General features: G+C 43.7%; 1 long non-coding RNA gene across 1 annotated transcript in view; it reads right to left on the bottom strand.

The window, feature by feature from the left end:
* The window catches only part of LOC102458040 (uncharacterized), an 80,872-nt gene that overhangs the window by 46,460 nt on the left and 12,628 nt on the right, over positions 1-21,784 (bottom strand). The gene's annotated exons all lie outside the window — the stretch shown is intronic.

Here is a 21,784-nt window from a genome sequence, read left to right as displayed (position 1 = left end):
ATGTAATGAAATGTCATGTTTTAGTTGATTCAACATTAGTGAATTTGTTGTGGTGCCTCATGGAAGTTGTATTTCAGGTGCCTCGTATCACCATTTTCCTGTAGAGGCCAAGATTCATTGGACTATGTCTACCACAGGGCATCAGTCTCAACCTCTGACTGTGGCATACATTGCATCATGGAAGTCACATGACTGCAGGTGCTTCATAGGCAATTCCACTAATGGAGTGGGTTGAAGGGGGGGAGTGGGCAGTAGCCCCAGGCCCTAGTGATTTGAAAAGGCCTGAAGCTCCAAGACATCACCACCACTACTGCAGAAGTGGTGGCAGCCAGAGCCAGGCCCTTTAAATTGCTCACAGAGCACCACACAATGTATACGAGGTGGTTTTTAAGGCTGGCTGGGGGTCAGGGGCCAGTGCGGTGTGCTCCAGGCATCTCTAAGGGCTGGCTGCTCCAGTCCCATCCTGCCCACCTCACCCACCTCACCAACTCCATCATCCCCCTTTCTTCCTCCCCCTCCCCCCCACCAGGTCATAAACAGCCACAGAGATCAGCCCATGGGGGCAAAAGACGCCTGCGAACTGAAACTCCTGCAAGGCATCACACAACCTTAGGCAGAGATGGTTTAATGTTAATCTGACTAGAAATGAAATGTTTGATTCAATTCAATAAACCAAAATGAAACATTTTGTTCTGGAATTCTGATTCTGACATATCCAAATTGAATTTTTTTGCAAAGTTTTCAGCCCGTGGAAAATTTCAATATTTCAAATTTTAGCCCTGATTTAGGAAAACACATATGCTGAAATACAAGAATTTTCTTTGGGATGGGAATTTTTGATTTTTTTTTTTCAGCGCTAATGTTTTGTCGTCCTCCCTTTCCTTTAAAAAAATAAAAAGTAATTGAGAAAACACTGTTTTGCTCAACCTATGCTCACCTTCTCACTGGATCAGGATCTCAATTTTAAAGAATATGAGTATATTTGGGGATGACAGAGACATTAAAAATAAATAAATTATTACTTGAACTAACTTATGCTTTTTAAAATATATTAAAAATGCCAGTGTAGATGACAGTGTAGATCCAAAGCAACTCTTCTGAAGTCAATTTAGTTATTCTGGATTTACACCAGTATAACTGAGAGCACCAACCTTTAGACTTGTACTTATAAATAATAAAAGGTATCTCATTATGCCTTGTGGAAAGTAAAGTTACATGATACCCATTTACAAATTGATCATGGTTTTAAAGCTAGTACTGAATCAGGAGTAGTCAAAACAACATTGCCCAAGAGAGGTGTTTATAGGCTGCTCTGCAGTCTGCTCCTCTAACATGTAGGTCCTGATGTGAAAGCTAATGTTTAGATCATGGCTCCATCTGCCCCTTCTCCCCTGCCACTACCTGCCCCCTGCCAAAATCTCTGGTCACAGCTCTCCATCCCAGCTGCTCTGGTTTAATGACTCACTACTCTCCAGGTTCCCAAGGGAATTCAGTTTCATACCATTGTAGTGCGTTCACTGTCACAAAATGGCAATCTGTATCAACCAGATTGGAAGAATAGGTTGAATTTAAATGGAGCTGTGGGCTTTGAAATAACTGGAGGATTGGAGTCTCTCATATGAAGCCACAACTTTCTGTTACAAGTCTTAGCTTTCAAATATGATTTCTTTAAATTAGCTCCGTGTTCATTATAAAGAAAACCCTAGATTCTTAAGCAAACTGTTTAAAATGCTAGACAAATCTTTTCAACCTAAAAAATCACCAGCAAGATAAAGATGAAAAAATGGTGAAGACCTTATTAAAAAAGAGAGTAATTTCAACGGGTGGCTTCATCTTCCTTTTTACAATACTCTTCCAGAGAGAATATTTGTTTATGCAGAAGTAAAGTTTCTGAATTCTCACAGTTACTGAGCAAATTGCACCTCTAACCCTTCTCCAGGTCCCACTGAGTGCAATCCCTCTCCAGTCTTTAGCTGTGATCTATTTTGGAGTGTAATCATGCAGTTCTCCCACTCGCAGACTAGGTCCTGGATTATAGACCCCGGTGTATCAATCATGATTGCCTGAGCCCATCAGATTTAGACTCACAACATGCAGTTCTGTGACCTCTGAGGCTATGACAGTAGTAATCAGTGACCACTCTTCAAAGCAATTTACTGTTAATTTAAAACAAAAGCACTCCAGAGCAATATATCTTCAAAACAAACTATATTCATACAGAGCTTGCCTCACCTCACTTTCTTACCTAAATGCACAGACTCACTGAATTCACACATTATAGGTGTGTAATAAACAATCAATTGACCAATAAAAGAAAGATCAATACAGGCATACAAGAGATTATAATAACTCAATATACAATATCACCTCCTCATTCATAGAATCATAGAATCATACAATAATAGGACTGGAAGGGACCTCAAGAGGTCATCGAGTCGAGCCCCCCACCCTCAAGGCAGGACCAAGCTCCATCTACACCATCCCTGACAGATGTCTATCTAACCTGTTCTTAAATATCTCCAGAGAGGGAGATTCCACCACCTCCCTTGGCAATTTATTCCAATATTTGACCACCCTGACAGTTAGGAATTTTTTCCTAATGTCCAATCTAAACCTCCCCTGCTGCACTTTAAGCCCATTACTCCTTGTCCTGTCCTCAGAAACCAAGAGGAACAAATTTTCTCCTTCCTCCTTGTGACACCCTTTTAGATATTTGAAAACCGCTATCATGTCCCCCCTTAATCTTCTTTTTTCCAAACTAAACAAGCCCAGTTCATGAAGCCTGGCTTCATAGGTCATGTTCTCTAGACCTTTAATCATTCTTGTCGCTCTTCTCTGTACCCTTTCCAATTTCTCCACATCTTTCTTGAAATGTGGCGCCCAGAACTGGACACAGTACTCCAGCTGAGGCCTAACTAGCGCAGAGTAGAGCGGCAGAATGACTTCACGAGTTTTGCTTACAACACACCTGTTGATACAACCTAGAATCATATTTGCTTTTTTTGCAACAGCATCACACTGTTGACTCTTATTCAACTTGTGGTCCACTATGACCCCTAGATGCCTTTCCGCCATGCTCCTTCCTAGACAGTCGCTTCCCATCTTGTATGTATGGAACTGATCGTTCCTTCCTAAGTGGAGCACTTTGCATTCTCTTTATTAAACCTCATCCTTTTTACCTCTGACCATTTCTCTAACTTGCTAAGGTCATTTTGAATTATGTCCCTATCGTCCAAAGAAGTTGCAACCCCACCCAGTTTGGTATCATCTGCAAACATAATAAGCGTACTCTCTATCCCAATATCTACATCATTGATGAAGATATTGAACAGTACGGGTCCCAAAACAGACCCTTGCGGAACTCCACTTGTTATCCCTTTCCAGCAGGATTTAGCACCGTTAACAACAACTCTCTGACTACGGTTATCCAGCCAATTATGCACCCACCTTATCGTGGCCCTATCTAAGTTATATTTGCCTAGTTTATCAATTCATCTGGTTAGAATACAGTGTTCATACTTCTTTATATTTCCATGTTTGGCACACATGCTAGTATTTATCTATGGGAAATATTTTTCTTGTTTGCACCAAAACACTCTAATCAAGTAATTAAAGCCATATAAACATGTTTAGATGGTTTATATTTTATTTTGACTGCTAACTGAAACTATATGTCATACTACTAGAAGAATAATTTTGGGCAAAACTACTGTATTTGTTATATAAAAGAAGGTGATTATATTGATGCAGATAAACCTTAACAACAGTCTTCCCTAACAACTGAATATTTTTATAGGCACATTTTAAATGGAGGTCATCCATGTGATTTTATTGCTTTATTAAACATTATTTGTAGAATTATATAATAAATTACTCTTAATATATCCCATAAATAATGTTGATAATTCTATAAACGATGAACTAATGTTTTGAAAATTGTGTGATTTATTTTTCCATCTTACCACTGAAAGTCTGCAGCATCACTCTTCCAGTGTAGAATCTGAATGAAGACACTTTTCTTTAATAAACCATCAATTTATTTTCAGCTAGCTAGCTTTCACTTTCTATACTTAATCTTTTTAGCATTAAATTTTACAACCTGGATTACTAGAGAAAAACATGACATATCCTGTTTTATATTTATCTGCTGATGAGTGCAGTGCTGGCAACAAACCCTGCAAATATTTGTAATAATAGTACTAATAACAACAGTTGTTAGTGCCAAGAACATATTTATGAGATAATGCAGTTGCAGTTATCGAGAATATCTTTGGCCTAAGTAGTGACTCTAATATGGCTTCCATGGATATTTTAAACTTTCTTATATTATTAAATGCAATGGCATTTTATGGGAATTAACAGAAGTTTAGAACAGTTAGAACATAATATGCATCTTTCACTTATGTGATATATTAATATCCCTTCAAAATAGTTATTATAATCTTAAGAAAAGCTCTGTAATGATAGGAACATTGCCCAGGTAATATTTGTGATAACTGTCACAGGTTAAGTAGTATTTTCTAAATGTTCAGATAGCATAAATAAGCATCCAGCCTCCGATACTTTCGAGGTTACCTCATCATTGCATTTAAATATAGTTTTGCCATGGTGAAATGGTGGATTTACAGGATATATTGACAGAGTTTGCTTCTGTTGACCATTCTGTGCTTTTACATTCAGATTTATAAATAATGAGTATTCATATGGCACCTTAGAGACTAATAAATACATAGGTTCATGAGCTTTTGTGGGTAAAACCAGATACGTAATAGTGTAAATTACAGTATCCAAGGTAGCAGTTCCCTATCAATTGTAGGATCCATGTTAATGAAGCTAATTAAGTAGGCTGGATCTATCCCATACGTAGCAGTGTCAAATTTGTAGATGAATTCCAGTTTTTCAGTCTCTCTCCATAATTGGGTGGTACAATTCCTTTGTAGAAGAGTGGCTACTTTTAAATCCATTATTGAACATCCAGATACGCTAAAATGTTCCTCTGTGAGTTTCTGAGTGTTACTGTTCCCAATGTCTAATTGGTGTCCAGGCACAGAGACTGTCTGGTTTGGCCAATATACATAGCAGACATTAACACAGGTCTTACAAATGATAGCTAACTGCTTTTGCTATTATATATACCTGGATTCTGTTATTTACACTCCAACTCAACTGAGGAAGTGAGTTTTACCAACGAAAGCTCCTGATCCTATATTTTTGTTAGTCTTTAAAAGGTTCCACAGGACTACTTGTTAAAGTTACAGATTAACATGGTTACCCCACTGAGACTTTTTACCATTCAGTTTTATGTAAATCTTGATATTGGCAAGTTTGGGGGATATTTTATTGTCAGGGTACAGATTACATCAGCTCTGGGCATAGTTTGGCGGTTTGGTGAGACACAGGTTCATCTATCTGCTCCATAGCTTAACCGAAGGTAATAACAATAACCAATATGTCCTGCTTATACTCAGACTTGCTTACCTTCATCCAGTTGGCCATATTGCCACCTCAAAGACAAACTCCTCCTCAATGAACTGCCTTCATAGAAGTCTGTGGAATGTAGGGAAAGGAGAACAAAAACTACAGTGTCAGGAGCAATGGAAGGGGTATCCTAGCTAACAATTACTGGGGACACAGCTGAGTAACAAATCTATTCCAGGAGCATCCACTGCCTCCACTACAGGGGCAACACAGCCACCAGCATCACTAACTGTAGGTTACTGACCTTTGGCAGCACAATGGTGTGACAGACCGGGCCATGTCTGGGCACAACTGAGGGCGTCCGCTCAGGGCGAATTGCTCAAATCCGGGGCTCCTTACAGCCCCCAGATTGGTGACCTCTCCAAACAGGCCACAAACCAGCCCCACAGAGTGCTTCAGCAGCCTGCCTGAAGCCTCATGAGCAAAACCCCTCCGACACCCCAGCAATATCCGTGCCCCAGATGGCCCCGGACCTATACACAGGTGGGGGGTCCTAGCACCCAATCCCACCTACCCCGAACAAGTTCTGTCTGGTTCCAAGAAACCAGCCACAGATCCCTGGTCAATTTACCCTCTGGATCTTACCCACAAATCACGCTGGGCCAATCCTTTAGAAACTAAAACTAAAGGTTTATTATCACAAGAAAGAAAAGCATGAGAGTAAGGTTGTTAAAGGAGAGTACGTTACATGCACCGAATCTCCCAGTCCTCGATGCAGGCTCTAGCAGAGATGTTACAGCTGCTGGTTTAAAAGTTCTTGTTGCACATCCTAGCATCAGGATGGGTTCACAGGTCTTCCGGGCTCTTCGATCCCTGAAATGCTGCCTCTGGGATGAAGTGCTGAGCTGAGAACAAAATGGCATCGACCACATGGCCTCTTTATACCTCCTTCCTGGCCTCTTCTGGTATGCGGCAGGTCACCTGGTCCTCAGCCTCTCTCTGCTGGCCACTCTTAGGTGTCCGCCCTCATGCTTTAGGTGTGTCCTTGGCCCCTTGAGTGCCATTGTCCCACAGGGCCTCGCTAATTAGCATGTCCACAGGCCTGGGCTCTGCCCAATGCTCAGCCACATGCAGAGAAGTATTCAGTATCCACACAGACTACAGATTCCTAACTACACACACAGACATTATACAACCACATAAATAGCTTACATAGGATTATCAGATAATAAGCTTGTATTCAGCACCCCACATGGCCCCCTATTATACCATTGTTGGGACCAGCACCCCCACCTATGGGTGCAGCCATGATCTGGCTGCTTCCCTCAAATTCCAGTAACATGACAAATGGCAAGATGAAGCTTATGTCTTTTGCTGAACAACCACAGCTTCCAGGACCCCAGGTCCCACTCCTGGTACTCTGCTTCTTAGTCATGCTGAGAGAAGGTAGATACTAAGTTGTAGGAAATTGCTTTCAGAGTCATCAAAGCAGGAAGATAGGGGCTGTCAGAGGCCAGATCTGTCTTCTAGCTGCCATGCCATTAATGGCTTAGTGTATTCCTCTGCTATGATGCTACTATTAAATGTGAAGATTTTGGAGGTGTTGGACCTAATGTTGATCCTTGTTTCATTTTTGCAAATGGATATAGATAGTATATTGAATGGATGCTTTCATCCTCACCTGTCTGCTGTGCATCTGTGCTTGCATAGCTGTACAATATATTATAAATGTCTGTGTTATGCTCCATTCCTCCCTTTTTGCTCTCTTCACAAGCTAAAATTACCAAAGTGAACAGCCTTGGCACTTACATGTCAGATCAAATCTATACAAAATGAATTGGAAGAACTGGAAATTAGCAGAAACAATTTATCAACTTATTTACCCATATATAACAATAATATGCATTTTTGAACTACTGAAATTCTGGATTTCCAAATGTATTATGAACAACTCTGTACATCAGATACCTTGTGTTAGTTTGTTTAGTTTAAGTAACTCATAAAAGAGGGTTTATAAAACACATGAACACATTAAAGAATATTAAGATAAGTTAGATGTATTCATGTCAGCAGAACCTGATGAAATACACTTTAGGGTACTTAAGGAACTAGCTGAAGTAATTTTGGAACCATTAGCAATTGTCTTTGAGAACTCCTGGAGGACAGGAGCAATCCCAGAGGACTGGAATAGGACAAACATGGGGCCTATATTTAAAATAGAGAACAAAGAGGACCCAGGGAATTATAAACCAGTCAACCTAACTTCAATACCTGGAGAAATACTGGGACAAATTATTAAACAAACAATTTGTAAGCAGCTAGTAGATAATAGAGTTACAAGGAACAGTCAGCGTGGATTTGTCAAGAACAAATCATGTCAAATCATGGACAAATTGGAAACAGTCCAGTGGAAAGCAACAAAAATGATAAAAGGTTTAGAAAACCAAATCTATGAGAAAAGGTTAAAAAACCTGGATACATTTAGGCTGTGTCTAGATTGGCATGATTTTCCGGAAATGCTTTTAATGGAAAAGTTTTCCGTTAAAAGCATTTTCGGAACAGAGCGTCTAGATTGGTACGGACGCTTTTCCACAAAAGCACTTTTTGCGGAAAAGCATCCATGCCAATCTAGACACGCTTTTCCGCAAAAAAGCCCCGATCGCCATTTTTGTGGTCGGGGCTTTTTTGCGGAAAACTAATCTGAGCTGTCTACACTGGCTCTTTTGCGCAAAAGCTTTGCACAAAAGGGACTTTTGCCTGAATGGGAGCAGAATAGTATTTCCGCAAGAAGCACTCATTTCTTACAGTAGGAAGTCAGTGTTTTTGCGGAAATTCAAGCGGCCAGTGTAGACAACTGGCAAGTTTTTCCAGAAAAGCGGCTGATTATCTGGAAAAACTGGCCAGTCTAGACACAGCCCCCAGGTACATCTACATAGCAGTGTTATTTCAGAATAACATCAGCTATTCTGAAATAACATAGTTCACATCTACACTACAAGCCTTTCTTTTGAAATAACGTTGAGCTGCAAGTCTTCTTACTCTGACCCATGGTAACCCTCAGTTCAAAAGGAGCTCACACTGTGTAGATAGCACCGAAAGCCAAGTTGAGCTAATGCCACTCAAGCTATGCAATTGACGTAGCTGAAGTTACATAATTTTAATTTGACTTTAGCCCTGCTGTGTAGATATACCCTCAGCGTTAAGGAAAGAAGATTGAGAGGCTACCTGATAACACTTTTCAAAGATGTTAAAGGCTATTATAAAGAGACTGTTCTCCATGTCCACAGAAGGTAGGACAACAAATAATAAGCTTACTCTGCTACAAGGGATAGGTTAGCTATTAGGAAAAACTTGCTAACTACAGGGCTAGTTAAGCTCTGGAATATGCTTCCAATAGAAGTTGAAACATCCCCATTATTGTAGGCTTTTAAAAACAAGTTGGATGGGTATTGTCTAGGTTTACTTGGTCCTGCCTCAGTGGACTGGCCATGATAACTTCTTGAGGTCCCATTGAAGCCTTCATTTCTTTGATTCTATAGCTCTATTATGGGAAGGATGAATCAGAATGTTGACTGTAGTTCTGGATGAGAGCATTCTGCTTGCTTTGCAGACAGATGTGAAATGTAGGAGAAACCATGGCTGGCTCCCCATTTTCTTCCATTTTCTACTAAGGCTGTGTCTGTGCTTCTCAGGCTGGCTATATTGTGACTCTCTTCTGCACAGTTTAACACAGTTCTGCACACAAATATAAGAGAGTGAATCGTTGTGCTCTTCTTGTTTCTTTTGTGGGTATGCCAGCCATAATATTGTGATCTTGTCCCAACTAGAGTCAAAATGATCCAACAGACATGTTAATGGACATATACAGAGTAGAACCTCTCCAGATGTGGTTTTGGACAAACTGGCTCAATTGAGCAACTTAATTTCATTCCAATCTGAAAGATAAAGTCACAAATCGGATAAACAGCTGCTTGACAAATATGTAAGCTAGAATTGCACTAAAACAGCAACTACCTTTTAGCCCCTGATGGTACATCATTACCAATAATGCTTTACAGATTTCCTTTTGAAATGATTACCTTATGACAGTCAGGCAGCACCTCTAACCAGGTTTTGCACCTTTTTAACAGCATTTTCAGACAGATTGACTGTAGTGATTTATAGTGTATGTAATTTCAACCTTCATCTGTGGGCAAAATAGCTGAAGTTTGACATGAAGTGAAAAATCTGACAGAAAATAATAAAGGGGAAATGGCTTCTTTGTGAGAAAACATACTAAAGACAAGAAAAGTTTGTGACATGTTATTATGTTTATAGTCAATTTTCATTATTTTTTCATCATTTATACCCAAATGAAAGGATGCTACATTACTTGGGGCAAACAATCATCACTTTTAAGTCATGGTGTCCACTGAAAATATAATTTCTTGCCAAGATACAGCAGAATGATTCCAGTGTTCCTTTTGAAGATGACGTTTATTGAAGTCATTATTAATTTTTAATGATTTCTCTAAATGTTATACCACATGAAATTATCATCCACTTTTTAAGTCTCCTTGGCAAACAGTGTAACATAGGGAATTAAAATGTGTGACACAATTTACCAGTTTATTAACAAAAAGGTTTAAATTTGTCAAAAATATATAGAATGCTTTAGAATAGCTTTTATTGATGTGCAAGCCAGAGTTCCACCATTAGCACAAAATCTCATGCTGGTAGCATTGTGTCTAAAGCTCAAATTACAGGCAGTCCCCGGGTTACGTACAAGATAGGGACTGTAGGTTTGTTCTTAAGTTGAATTTGTGTGTAAGTCGGAACTGGTACATATTGTAGGGGAAACTCGAGCCAAACATTTCTCCAGAGCTCAGTTTTATTCTCTCACACCTCACTTCCCTCAGTCCTTTATTCTCAAGCTGAGGTGTCTGCTGAGAAAAGCTGCTCCGCGTCTCCCTGGTCTGCTGGGGGGAAGCAGCTAATGCGGGGTTGCCTCACCCCATTTGTAAGTAGGGATCCGATGTAAGTCGGATCCATGTAACCCGGGGACTGCCTGTATGGTATTTCAAAGGATTGTCAACAGACCACCCAAATACAACAAGATAGATGTTTGGGAGTTTTTCAATTAAACATTTTTTCCAACAAAAAATGCTGATTTGTCAAACCTGAAACTTTGAAAATTATGTTGTGAAGATTTCTCATGTTCAGGAAGGAATTTCTGCTCATACCCTAGGAGCCAACCACCCTGGGATAGTCAGTTCCTGAAGCTAGATCACTCAGACTATGTCTACATTGCCCCCGTTTTGCACACAAAATATGCTAATGAGGCAAAGTGTAGACTATCACTGTGGCTCATTTGCATAATTAATGAGGCTCCATTTTTATGCAAGAGGCTTTTGCACAAAAAGGAGCTGCTGTTCTGCATTTGGATCCCAGCAAGGGAGCTGGTCAGAAAAAGGGCTCTCTCCTCTCATAAGAATTGGGTGGCTCCTCTCACTCACACAGGGGTCCTTCCTGTCACCAAGAAGCATGCCCAGACCTCTCTCAGTCCAGGGCCTTGTGTCTTTAATTAGTCACCACCTGGATCCTGGCTCCACATGTTTAGCTTTCCTGTTTCCGTCACCCCAAACATGCTCCCTTCACACACATACACACACACACACTTATCACAGGGTAGGATGCAGCCAAGAGCAAGTTACAATCAAAGTGTCGGAGAGTTACAAAGATTACAAAGTTGCAAAGCTCAACAATCACCAAACTTACAGTAGGTTTCTGAACTTATAAAGCAAAGTGGCTAAGAGTTACAAAGTTGCAAAGCTCAACAATCTTACAACTAGGTGCAGAATTTAAAAGGCTAGGTAGCTGAAAGTTACAAAGAGACAATTACAATGCTTCAAAGCTCAATAGTTACAAAGATATCTTTCAGAGCACAGCATCTGACAGACTTAGAAGTCAACTGCCCCCCTTAAACAGTGTTCACAGCAATGCAGTCAACAGCAGGTTTTGTTATTCTCTAAGGGTACGTCTACACTACAGCGCTAATTCGAACTTAGTTCAAATTAGTTAATTCGAACTAAGCTAATTCGAACTAACGCATCTAGAACTAAAAACTAGTTCGAATTAGCAAAACGCTAGCGCCTCCACACTGATTGGACGCAGGGGCACATTTAAGGGCAGCTGAAACAGGTTCTGGCAGAGCATCAGGTCAGTAGTTGCTTTGTGTGGCTGCTGTCTGAGGCTATCTGAGGCTCGTGCTTAAAGGGACCCCCCCCCCCCCCCACCCGGACAGCCGGTTCTCAGCTTTTCCTGCTTGCTTGCCAACCTCGCCGAGGGACAGCAAAGCGTTGGTCTCTGCGCCCGTCTGTGTCGGTGCTTCCCTTCGGGGACGCTGCCGCAGGTGGCAACATGGAGCCAGAGCTCGCCCTGCACCTTCTGGTGCACTTTCTGGACTTGCTGCTGCAAGCCTGCCAGCAATGGCTTGAGGCTGCATGGCACCACCTGGTGCACGTCAGCCCCCTGCCTCTCCACCTGGCCACCCTGGGGGCTGTGGAGGAGCCGCGGCGGCACCCCGGCACCGGCGTGCCCCGCCGCATCTGGCGTCTGGACACCAGCAGCGACTGGTGGGACCGCATCGTCCTGGAGCGCTGGGAAGACCGACAGTGGACCCAGAACTTCAGGATGAGGAAGGACACCTTCCTGGAGCTCTGTGAGTGGCTCACCCCTGCTCTGCGCAGAAGGGACACTCGCATGAGGACCGCCATCCACCTCCAGAAGCGGGTGGCCATCGCCCTCTGGAAGCTCTCCATGCCGGACAGCTACCGATCCGTCGGGAACCAGTTCGGCGTGGGGAGATCCACCGTCGGAGCGGTGCTCATGCAGGTATGGCACTCGTCAGCCACTGCGCCGTGGGGGGAGAAGGGCTGCAAGGAGGGGATGGGCCGCCCCAGGGACAAAGGGGGGGAGGGAGGAGGCGAAAGCACCCCACACCGGAGGGGTCGGTCTGTCCCGGCCGTACTACATGCCGCCAGGGGGGTTGCTTCCGGGAGTGGGGCGTGGGGCACTGCCAGGGCACGAATGCTCCCAACCACCTGGGCACCCCACTGATTGGCGCTTTGCTGTGTCTCTCTCCGCAGGTGGTCAAGGCCATCAACCGGGTGCTGCTCTGCAGGGTGGTCCGCCTCGCCGACCCGGACGCTGTCATCCGGGGATTCGGCGCCCTCGGCTTCCCCAACTGCGGGGGGGCCATCGACGGGATGCACATCCCCATCCGTGCCCCAGAACACCAGGTGTCCCGTTATGTGAACTGCAAGGGGTACTTCTTCATCCTCCTGCAGGCCGTGTGTGACCACCGGGGACAGTTCACGGACGTTAATGTGGGCTGGTCCGGCAAAGCACACGATGCCCCGGTGTACCGCAACTCCTCCGTGTGCCAGCGGCTGCAGGATGGGACCTTCTTCCCCGACTGCCACATCAGGGTCGGGGACGTGGACATGCCCGTGTGCCTGGTGGGGGATGCCGCATACCCACTGTAGCCATGGCTGATGAAGCCCTACACGGGGCACCTCAATCCCTCCCATCAGGCCTTCAATGCCAGGCTGACCAGGGCCCGCATCCTGGTGGAGGAGCCTTCGGGTGACTGAAAGCCCGCTTTCGATGCCTCCTCACCCATCTGGACCTGGCCGAGCACAACATCCCTCCCGTGGTGGCAGCATGTTGTGTGCTCCACAATTTATGTGAGAGAAAGGGGGAGGCTTTCCTGCCAGCCTGGATGGCTGAGGCTGAGTGCATGGCTGGCCACTATGGTCAGCCCCGCACCGCCGCCGTCCGGGAAGCCCAGCGGGGGGCCATCCGGATCTGGGAAGCCCTGCGGGAGAGCTTCCTGGTGGAGGAGGAGGACTGACCTCTTCCTTGCATGCCCCACTGGGGCTTTCTTCCATCCTACCCCCCTTCCCCTTTCCCTTCTCTACCTACTGTCAAATAAAGACACCTGTTTTTCAAACAAAAACGTCTTTTTATTTTACATAACTGGGGTGGGGGGAGGGAGGAAGAAGGGTGGGAGAGGGGAGGGGGAAACCTGGGACGAGGGAGCAGGAAGGGGAGGGAAGGGAGGAAGGGAAAGAAAAGCTCAGGGGTGGGGGTCCGGCTGCCTCTCCCGTCTCGCAACACTGCAGGTCCGGGTGCGTTGGTGGGGAATGGTTGTGGAGGGTGGGGCAGGAGGGACGGGGGGTGTGGAGGAAGCAGGAGCAGGAGGAGGAGGGGGAGCAGGGGAAGCAGGAGGGAGAGCTGGGGGAGCAGGAGCAGGAGGAATTGGGAAGCAGTCGAGCAGGCTCTGGAGGTGGCCTCGCAGGGCACGGCCCTGCTCCTCCAGTGCCTCCAAGCTCCTCCGGTGCAGCCTCAGGTCCTCCTGGACCCAGTGGTCCTGGATACGGATCTGTTGCTCCAGCAACCGGAGGTGCCGCCTCTGGTACATCTCTTGGTTCCTGGCTCTCCTGCTGGCCCGGGCGCGGGCGACTGCTGCAGGCGGGATGGTGCGCCCTGCAGGCCCAGGTGCTGCAGCTGTGGTGAAACCAGAATAGCAGTCAATTACCCCAGGGGCCCAGGTGTGTGAAACCCAGCTCCCCTCTGCAAGGCCAGGGCCCCTGCAGGATCCCCAGCTGCTGCTCCGTGGTGGGCAAGGCCCAGGCTCATGGTCCCGGGGTTCCCTCTCACCCCAGCCCCCCGTACACATAAGGGGAGCACAATGGTACTCACAGGTGGACGCCTCCCCGGCCTCGGACGACACAGGTGAGCGGCTCAGTGGGGTGCCTCGGGGGCCCCAGGTCCTGGGCAGGCTGCTGGCAGGCTCCTGGCTCTCGGAGCCCTCCTCCTCCTCCTCTGTCTCCTGGAGCGGTCCCTCTGCCCCGGGGTCTATCACGTCCCGGGGGGCAGGGACGGCATGAGCCCCCAGGAGGCGGTCCAGAGCCTGGAAGTGGGGGCAGGCCTCCGGGTCAGCCCCTGGCAGGCAGGCTCGGGAGTAGGACTGCCGCAGGTCCTTGATTTTGCAGCGCACCTGCTCCCGGCTGCGCTGGTGGCCCCTAGCGGCCAGGCTGGCAGCCATGCAGCCATAGACTGCTGCATTCCTGTGGCTAGTGCGGAGATCATGGACATTGGAGGCTTCCCCCCAAACCTCGATGAGGTCCACAATCTCTGCACTAGACCACGCGGACGCCCGCCTCTTGCGGCTCCGGGCAGGGTCCTGGGAGCCGCCAGGCTGGTCCCGGGAAGAGGGGGAGGGCTGGGTGTCATCGGGTGGCTGGCTCATGGGTGTCAGCTGCTGGGTGTGCTGGCACGGGTGCTGGCAGCCTTGCAACTGGCACAAACTGTGTAGCCAGCCCGTGGCCCTTTAAGGGCTCCGGGGCCGGGAGGGAGGCAGTAGACTTTGCCTGGTGTTGGCCAGAGTGGCCACCAGGGCAAGCTGGGAAGGGCTAGCCTCCCACTAGTTCGAATTAAGGGTCTACACACCCCTTAATTCGAACTAGTAATTTCGAACTAGGCTTAATCCTCGTGGAATGAGGTCTACCTAGTTCGAACTAAGCGCTCCATTAGTTCGATTTATATTCGAACTAATGGAGCGCTAGTGTAGCGCCTATGAAAGTTAGTTCGAACTAACAGATGTTAGTTCGAACTAACTTTGTAGTGTAGACATACCCTAAGTCATGTGTTGGCAGGCCTTTACAGTTTAATGTATTTCTAGAAAATGTGTGTGTAAATCAAGTAATAGCTCAGTCGAAGGCTTTATGCAACAAAGATGGAAATAGGAGATAGATCTGTTGAAAGTCTCTACGTAAAAAACAAAGATGATGTTGTGGTAGCGGTCTACCATGATGGTAGGAACCACCAAAACAGGGAAAAGAGGAGGTGGATGAGGTTTTTTTAAAGCAATTAACAAAGTCATCCAAAACACAGGGCTTGGTGGTCTACCCAGACATCTGTTCCAACAAGTTCTTGAAAGGCATGGGAGACATTTTTTTATTATTTTTTCAGAAGGTGGAGAAAGCTACTAGGAGGAAGGTTGTTCGAGGTTTGATTTTGACAAATAGGGAGGAACTGGTTGAGAATTATAAAGTCTCAAGGTTCCTTCCTGTCCTCTGATTGTACAAACAAGGTATTGTGAATGGGCTGTACTGTCTATTATCTTTCATGAAATGTTTCAGAAATATTTGGTTTTGTCCAATGTTCCCTCTTATCTTTTTCATTTACATGCAGATTTTTTCCATCCATGGGCAGAATAATTTTTTATGTGCACCGTGACAAGTGCAAATGTGCTCTGCCAATAGAAACAAAAAAAACCTATCTGTAAGGTCTTTGCTAATCTGTAGGGCAGCATTTGAATTTCTCCCGATTGGCTGCACAGGCACGTAACCTACAGGGAACACTGGTTTTGTCCCAATATAGGGAAAAAATGCCAAAATGGAATTTGTGTTTTTCACCAGTCCTAAATATAAACGTGTATTCAGTTCAGTTCAGATGTACAGTGTGCTTCTTTGGGAGGGGGATGAAGGAGGGTGTATTTTACATGAAACAGAGAGGGACTAAGCAATAATGATGCTTTCTGCTCTTGTCCAAATGGACTGATTTTCAAAGAACTGGGCAGTAAAAAGGGAGAGAGTCCACATAGAAAAAGAACTACAGATGCTTCCAGGGGAGTGAAAATTCAGAGGATAAAATATATTGATTGTTTATTGAAAGGACAAAATGACTACCATATATATGCTTTCATCATAGTGTTTTTTTCATATTTTTAATGCAGTAAAAACTTCCCTTTGCACTACAATAAGTACACTATTGAACACTCAGCTCTGATTTGGTTTACTTTGTCACATTGGTCCTAAAAAAAAAGTAATGCCTGGAAGACTGGACAGTCTCTGAGACCCAGTAATGGGCTATGATAACCTTGAGTTCTAGATCACTTTTGCTCATTAAGATCAGCTTCATGGTGACCAAAAATCATTACTATGCCTGATAGCAGTTTGGTGGTTTACACAAAATGAGATAAGGGTTTTATTCTGCTTCTTAGTGAACTGCTGCAAGCATAATAAAAGTCAAATTATGAAGGAAAAAATAGGAAGAGCACTCAAAAAATGGTCTCTAAATACTTTTCACATTTAAAGAGTCTGTTGTATTTCTTTCAGGATACAAAAAAGAATCCTTATAAAATTGGTGCTTGAGCTCAGTGCTTTCCCTTTATACATCATCTCATCTCTCTGCCTAGATGAATTTGATAAGTGGAGCAGGTTTAACAGCAAGTTAAACCATACAGTTTTAGTATATAAATATTAAGATGTTTCATGTTTTGGGGGCTGATAGCCATCAGTTCAATGGAGCCTGATTGAGATTGGTTTCTTAGAGGACTGAGCCAGGATATCCTCTGGCAATAAAGTGAGTAAGAGAATTTAAAGCTATCTTTTTAAAAGATCTTATTCTCCTCATTAATACTATAACTAGTGTCCTACCAAATTAATGATCATTTTGGTTAATTTCACAGTCATAGGATTTTAAAATTCATGAATGTCATAATTTCAGCTGTTTAAATCTGAACTTTCACACTGTTGTAATTGTAGGGGCCTTGACCCAAAAAGGATTGTGGGGAGTTTTAAGGTTCTGATGGCAGTGCTACTATAGGTGGCAATGCTGTCATCAAAGCTGGACAACTGGAGAATGGTGATTGCTGGCTAGGAGCCCAGCTCTGAAAGCATAGGAGTAAGCATGGCATGGGCTTGCTACCCTTACTTTTGACCTGTTGCTGATGCTGCCTGGAGAGCTGGCATTCAGCCAAGAGCTGCCACTCTTTGGCTACCCAGCTCAAAAGTAAAGGTGGCAATACTGTGACACACACCCTAAAATAACCTTACAATCCCACCTCCCTACCATGACTTCCTTTTGGGTCAGGATCCTCAATTTGAGAAACGCTGGTTTCCCCTGTGAAATCTGCATAGTGTAAGGTAAAAGCATACAAAAGACCAGATTTCATAGTACATGATGAGTTTTTCATGGCTATGAATTTGGGGCACTAACAATAAACATCAGACTCTTTGTCAAGATGCTCAATTATTCTCTTGAAAACTTTACACGGAAATCAGTACTAACTTGATGATATCAACAGACACCCCAAGGAATAAATGGGCATGGAAACTTTCACCTCTAGATTGGGTGTCCCTTCATCAGAAAACTTTCACTGCTCTGATCTCTTTTTCATATTTGGCTGAAAACAGGGATTCAGTTACTGCTGTGCTCAATTCATCACCTTTCACAAGCACCAAACTTACTTTAATAAAAATACTCATTTCTCAGTGATATCCTGGGCTTGATGAAGTCAATAAGAATTTATATATTATTTCAGTGGGGCCAGCATGTTACCCTCCACATACATTGATCTCTAGCTATCTTTAGAGAAGAAATGGTTAAAATATTAATGGCAAATAATAATCCAAAGAATTCAGCCCTCTCTCAAAAATTGCTTATAACCCAATTGTGATTTCTATTAAAATATTAGCTATTTACTGGATGGTTTGCACACAAATTTTTCATCCTATAGACTGTTAAACTGTTCATTGTGTTCCTCCTTTGTGATATGACCTTAGAAAGATATTTCTGCTTCCTAGTTGTAGACAAACTCTGTAGACAATAAAGTAAAATGAACAACACACAAAATGGCTTACGCTCAAACATCCTTCTCCATGTGTGAGTGCAGGTATTCATATAAACAATCCCATAACCATTCATCAAAACAAAAATGCATTCACACAAGCGTTCATGAATAGCAAACAAAAGGAGTACCAACCTGGTTGAAAATGAACAGCTATTCAGAATTCAAATGAACATTCACAAACAGTGGAAATGTATTCCTCCACATTTATAGAGAAAATATCCTGGATTTTAGTTCACTCCCTGCCAATCTGTAACGCTTTTTGCACTGAATTTTGATGTCTTGACTGCAGGCTAAAATTACTATTGTTGTGAGAGAGAAGAATAGTTTTTTGAAGAGATTATTTGTAACTTTTTTTTAAAAAAAAGGTCAGATATACCGAGGAAAATATGTTCAAAAATGAGACTGGAAAAAGATTAATATTAGCAATTTAAGTGGCCAGTTGTAGGCCACACTATGACAACATAATCTATCCCTTTTGCCTACTGAATTCATAAAGTTTCATTTAGAGTGTTCTAGAGGTGAGTGACATATATGAGCCAAAAACATCTTCATCAGATCAAAGATAGAATATATATGGCTACCGGGGAATAATAAATATTCTTCTGGCTGGCTAAAAACTGGAGAACTATTTCTTCCACCATCTGCTTGTAGAAACATAAGTAACACTAAGCATAAAGCTTTATAATAGACTTTCTAGCAATGTCAGCTAGAGCTTAAGCTATATTAAAGCTCTTGAAGTGCCATTCATATAGAACAGTAACTATCCCATTTATGAGCTATAGTATTTCCTGGTAGTACCATTAGTCCTATTTTATGCCGAAGCCATAATATCAACATTATTAAAGAACAAAATCATATGCATTGCGAATGATAATAATTTAATTATAGTCTTTCCAAAAGTTCATGAGTCTTCTCATGGTTCACAATCCTGCTGGAAAGGTATAACAAGTGGGGTTCCGCAGGGGTCTGTTTTGGGACCGGCTCTATTCAATATCTTCATCAACGATTTAGATATTGGTATAGAAAATATGCTTATTAAGTTTGCAGTTGATACCAAGCTGGGAGGGGTTGCAACTGCTCTGGAGGATAGGGTCATAATTCAAAATGATCTGGACAAATTGGAGAAATGGTCTGAGGTAAACATGATGAAGTTTAATAAGGACAAATGTAAAGTGTTCCACTTAGGAAGGAACAATCAGTTTCACACATACAGACTAGGAAGCAACTGTCTAGGAAGGAGTATGGCAGAAAGGGATCTAGGGGTTATAGTGGCCCACAAGCTGAATATGAGTCAGCAGTGTGATGCTGTTGCAAAAAAAGCAAACATGATTCTGGGATACATTAACAGGTGTGTTGTGAGCAAGACAGGAGAAGTCATTATTCCGCTCTACTCTGCACTGGTTAGGCCTCAGTTGGAGTATTGTGTCCAGTTCTGGGCACCACATTTCAAGAAAGATGTGGAGAAATTGGAGAGGGTCCAAAGAAGAGCAACAAGAATGAGTAAAGGTCTAGAGAACATGACCTATAAAGGAAGGCTGAAAGAATTGGGTTTGTTTAGTTTAGAAAAGAGAAGACTGAGGGGGGACATGATAGCCGTTTTCAGGTATTTAAAAGGGTGTCATAAGGAAGAGGGAGAAAACTTGTTCATCTTGGCCTCTGAGGATAGAACAAGAAGCAATGGGCTTAAACTGCAGCAAGGGAGGTTTAGGTTGGACATTAGGAAAAAGTTCCTAACTGTCAGGGTAGTTAAACACTGGAATAAATTGCCCAGGGAGGCTGTGGAATCCCCATCTCTGGAGATATTTAAGAGTAAGTTAGATAAATATCTATCGGGGATGGTCTAGACAGTATTTGGTCCTGCCATGGGGTCAGGTGACTGGACTCAATGACCTCTCGAGGTCCCTTCCAGTCCTATGATTCTATGATTAAGGAAGTAATTATTTAACACTCCTGATGAGGCATTTCTGAGATGCAGATGAGAAATTTTTAATAGCTCTATTACAGATGTTTGTATCGTAAATTGACTTACCTATTCTGTTTGGCCTTACTCTTTGTTATGAATTATTATTTTGATTCTTTCTTTGGGTTTTATTGTTTATTCTTTAGTGTTTTTATGCCTCTTTAGGATTCCATAGTGTTGATTCCAACCCTTTATTAAGTGCCTGTTGATGCTGTATCCTTCAGCTGGTGTTTAAAAATATGTTCAGCTTAGTTTAATAACTAGGGAGAGCAAAATATACTTTTCTCACAATGAGCTAATGAGATTACTTAGCCAAGTAAAGTGACTCATTAAAGATAGCTTGTTTTTTACTGAGCATTTCTATAAACCTTTCCATTTTCAACCCCACAGAGGAAGATACTGTCCACACACTGAGTTGGAATGAGGTTTCCTGGCACTTTGATATTGTACTCAGAACACTAGACTTGCCTTTCTTCCTTTTCTTTGTATATGGGTGTATGGTCTTATTTAAGCAAGTTTAAGTTATTTAAAACAACAATACAAAAATTATGATTAATTGATTTTAAAAGCACCAGCTGTGAAACCTTCTTGTCTGCAAGGATTTGGAAAGAATCACAGTACTTCTTTGCTTAGCTTTACAATGATATCTTACTTGTCATGGACAGGTCTGATTATGCTGGATGCGCATTTATAGGACTTCAGCATCGGCCAGGGCAGAAAGGAATTAAGGAAAATAGCAACCAAAGCTGGCTCTGGTGATTGCAACAGATTAGCAAATCTAGGCAGCACAATATTCCCCTGTCCCCTAAAAATGACAGGGCCACTAAATACCAACCAATCGGGATCACACTAATGAGGCTCCCTATAATTTCAGAGGGTTGGCAAGGTGGAGGTTGGGGGATAGAAGCCTGGAATCAAGGAGCAGTCATTCCACACAGCATGTTCCTTAGTTAAACCATCAGATATTTTGGGAGAAAATACATTTCAAACTAATGGTAATGAGAAAAACATTCGCTTATGCTCCATAGCTTCTACTCTTCTGTCCCATTCGTTGTGTGTCCATAAAGAGGAGAAGTGTAGAGCCACTGGTTGCAGATAACCCTTCTGCTTGGTAGGCCTGGCAGTAACCAGGGCTGGCTTCAATATCTTGGGGTCCATCTCACTCAGAACTAGCTCAAGCCCCCACCCAATAATCTGGGAAATTCACACACCCCTGGGTGCCTCTGAGAGGTAATGCTTCCCCACTTGCAAGCACAGAGTCTAAGTGTAGGAAAGAAACGTTTAATGAAACAGAGAGAGAAGTCATACGGCATTAACTTGGGGAAAACACCACAGACAGAGTTCATAACCCAAACATGAGCTAAGCCCCCCCCCCCCAGCCAAGAATCACCTGAAGTCCAAAGAGTCCGACACCCCAAAAGTCTCTGTCCCTGGTCTGTGCCACTCAGAGTCCCAAAGTTCACCCACAGGGTTTCACCTCCCAACCTAGGTAGAAATGGGGGAGGGGGATAGATAGGGAGCACCTTACAACACTCCACCACTCTCCATCATCTGTCTCGTCCCATGCCACCAGACGCTCCGCTGGTCGCCTGCCACCGCTCCCCGCCTGCTGCCACTGCTGGTCACCACTCCTCGCCTGCCACCACTCCACACCATGCCATTGGTCGCCGCTCCACGCCATGCCGCTGGTCACCACACCACGTCACGCCATGCCACGCCGCTGG

The sequence above is a fragment of the Pelodiscus sinensis genome, chromosome 5, assembly GCF_049634645.1.
Source record: "Pelodiscus sinensis isolate JC-2024 chromosome 5, ASM4963464v1, whole genome shotgun sequence".
Classification (NCBI taxonomy): Eukaryota; Metazoa; Chordata; order Testudines; family Trionychidae; genus Pelodiscus; species Pelodiscus sinensis.
This window is presented reverse-complemented; position numbering and strand designations above follow the sequence as displayed.